The sequence below is a fragment of the Electrophorus electricus genome, chromosome 5 (assembly GCF_013358815.1).
Source record: "Electrophorus electricus isolate fEleEle1 chromosome 5, fEleEle1.pri, whole genome shotgun sequence".
NCBI lineage: Eukaryota > Metazoa > Chordata > Actinopteri > Gymnotiformes > Gymnotidae > Electrophorus > Electrophorus electricus.
The window spans coordinates 24,751,261-24,755,020 of NC_049539.1; the positions used below are offsets into that span (position 1 = coordinate 24,751,261).

The window sequence follows — 3,760 nt, forward strand, 5'->3', positions numbered from 1 at the left end:
AGACATGACCATACACACTAACTGTGAACATGCTTCACTGGCCCATCACCTCCTTTTCATTCCTCTGACTGATCCCCTCATCTCATTAATACCATTGTGAGTGATCCCCTCACCCCATTACTATCACTGTGACTGATCCCCTCATCCCATTACTATCACTGTGACTGATCCTCTGACTCTGAAATTATCACTGACAATACAAATACAATAATCTTATGCAGGGTTCTAGGCTATAAGTCAGTTCTACACATCAAAGAATGTTTTGCATTCATGTTACAAATGTTTTGTATGTTTTGTTGCATTTGAGCGGTGTACCAATCCCATGGGACTTTTAGATTCAACCTGTACTTGTATTAAAGGTCATGAAGACAAGCTCTAGTAGTGTTTGTCTTTACTACATCTATAATGATGCTGGCTGACAGCAGTGACACTGAAGACCTGTGACCACATGACACAATATGGCAAGTGACTTTATTTACAGGAACGTACGTAATACTGTATGAATGTATGACGTGATCCCTTTTTTGTGTATTATCTATTTATTTATGTGTTGCAAAATACATATATTATTTTCCACTGAAATTATTGCAGTTTATGAATTTTTATTTAATGCATAAGCCACACCTCCAACTATATAACGCAGAGTTTGATATGACAAGTCACATTTCCTCTTCATGTCTGATAGCAGGAATGGTTTGTATATTACTTCTGTTTCTCCTGTTCCATGGCGTTGGTAAGTAATACTAATCTCATTTACATTATGAAACAGAGAGAGTAAAACATTGTTTTGAAGAAGTCATCAAGATAAAGATGATTTTTCAGGTGTTCATGGTTATCCTCAAACAGGTTGTGTTTATTTGTCATTTTTTGAATTACAGATTTGCTCCCAGTGACTCTGGGCTCTCCAGTCACTCTAGTATTGGTGGCAGAACCTGGTGATGATGTTACCATTTGGTACCAAAGTGAACAAACAAAATCAACTTACGTATACTGGTTTAAGCACACAGATAGTTCTGTGCCAGTTTACATTTCTTGCCAATATTACAAAATATTTTCTCCAAGCAGCCTCTGCTATTTTGTCAATCAAAGTAAACGAATTGTGATGACTGTAAACTCCCAGAACATCTCTCTGACAATAAAAGCAGTTAATCACACTGATTCAGGACTTTATTACTGTGGCACTCAGCCGAGAGACTTCATTTCCTTCAGCAATGCAACATATTTACAAGTGACTTTCTGTGCAGTCACATTACATTACTCATTAACAAACATTTATATAGCATCATTGATTAAAAATGGGTATGCTTCATGACATTTTCTACATGTAACTGTATTAATCAATAAACAATGTTTTTCAGAGCGAAATGAAACACTTTTCAACAGCAGTTCTGAAGGTTTGTATTCTCATTTTCTTCTGCTGATCATTTTCTGTTTTTTGTTTAAGTAATTGGATATGGACCATGCTCTCTTCATTTTGCTGTTTGCATTCTGGTTTTTAAAACATAAATGTGAATCAGCTGCAAGAATGAGATCAACCACATCGGGCTGTCAAATGTACAGATTTCAAAAGAACTCTTTACTCTTAACATTCTAAATGAATAATTCTTAACATCCTTTTAATCTTCTTCGGCTCACTGCTCTTCAGATGTAGTCATGCTGACGGTGCTGTTCAGTGCTGTGATTGTGATTCTCATCGGTGTTCTTCTAGTCTTGCTGAAGAGGATGAAACAGCACAGAGACGGTACTGCTGATACTGCTGTTTAAAGATCATCCATTAACCTCTTCTGTATATATATGACACCCACACACACACACACACACTTCATATTTATGCTCATATCATGTTGTTCTATCATATATGATATCATGTATATAATATTTACACTCAGTTCTACATCCACAGCTAAATTCCTTTGACTATTTTGTTTGTTTTCTACAGTAACTGGCTCTAAAGTTAAACAACACAAAGAGGTAATTCTGAACATACATGGAAAATGCATGAAATCCACACAAATTTACAATAGAGTTGATGAAATATGGCTTTGTGTTAACTCGGTAAAATGTAAACTCTAGGAAAATACCAGTGTGCTTTAGTTTACAATTACCATGAAGGAATTATATAGGATTACATAGATCAAATAGACAAACAAGATTAAATTCTACTCAAGTAAATATTCAAAACAAATAAATACATAACAAGAAGCATTGTAGCATATTGTGGGTCAGAATAGAAAGTGTCTCCACTGTTTATAAACTAAAAGATCTTCAGCCACTGGATTATTTTACATTTGAAAGGGAAAGATTTTGGTGTGCTATTCTTAAATTTGCAGAAATAGCTACACAATTAAACAGTTAAGGAAATAATACAATATAACATAATATATAATTATTTTCAATTTTAAAAACATTACACAGTGTTAATTAATTCCTCTGTGACTTGTTTTAATGTGACTAATATTTTTTATTACATCTTGACTTTTAACAGGAGCAGGATCCTAACTCAGTGAACTGCGTAGTACTGTACAGTTCTCTGATAGGGTAGTGGGATATGGTGAAATGGTGGATCCTCAGGTTGTGTATTCTACAGTAAGACCCTAACAGTGTATTGGAGCAGAACAAGGTTATACACTGTTCCTACACTGTTTGGAGCAGCTTTATATACATTATTAACACAGTAGTTCATGAATAGTAATCACACATCATGTAGCTTTACTTTGTACATATAGTAAACAGTGTAGTTTTGCATGTAGTAAACAGTGTCAGTGTCATCAAATGCAAAAACATTAGAGGCTGTTTTGAAGATCTTTAAACACTGTTGTAACTGAGCACTGAGTGTGATGTGTCACAAACTGGATTAACCCAGGGGGATTTGATGTGACCAATGCAAGGGTGGAAAGTGAGTTATTATATTCACACTGATTCACATTTCATACCTGTAGTTTACTGATCTAGAATTTATTTTTTTGCATGTATTTTGGGCCAGCTTGTGTTCAGTCTGTAAACAAAACCCTTTAAACAGAGAGGTGTTCAGATTATCCACAGACCCAGTTGTCATACCAAAAGGTTAATTTATTGTTATTGGTAAACACTTCAGCAATGGAGCTAAAGACTTAAAATCTGCACATCCTTTTGTATTTTTAAAATGGACTATTTAGTCCTTTAAATATGAGTAGTTGCTTATTTGTTAATTTTTATGGTTTGGTTTTATTTGTATTTGTCTGTGTTTGTGTAGAAAAGCATTTTGTTACAAAACAAGGAAGTACAAGAAAAGTACAAATGTATACGGTGTCTCACAAATGTGGGTACACCGACATTACAATGTAAATACACTTTCTTTTATGTGTATCTGTTTTAGCTATATTATTGACTTGATTTGTGTGTTGGCTCATATGTATAAAATGTGTTCCAAAGAGAAAATGCTTTGTCTTGTTTTGATTTGATGTTTGAAAAGATGAAATATGTGACTGGATTCTTTACTCCATTTTTATTAAAGTGTATTCTCTGTGCTCTGTTTTTGCTGCAATGTTCTATTGTAATAAATCACATGAAAGGTCTTTACATCATGTGAAAATATCAAGTTCTCTAGGACTTAAGTATGATCATATATGTGGATGAATTATTGATAATTTCGATAACCACATTAAAAGAAAGTGAACAAACCAAGCTCTGATAACCTGTAATCACACTGCAATGACAATGGGATTTTAAGCTAATTTTGCAATGATAATTCGTTGCCTCTGTTAAAATGATATTTTTATTT

At 33.9% G+C, this 3,760-nt stretch overlaps 1 long non-coding RNA gene across 1 annotated transcript; it reads left to right on the top strand.

The window, feature by feature from the left end:
- Positions 1-1,939: 1,939 nt before the first annotated feature.
- On the top strand, positions 1,940-3,417 carry LOC118241417. Its single transcript, XR_004776072.1, has 2 exons — positions 1,940-1,971; positions 2,486-3,417. It is a non-coding gene; the product is annotated as an uncharacterized LOC118241417 (long non-coding RNA).
- The last annotated feature ends 343 nt before the right edge of the window (positions 3,418-3,760 follow it).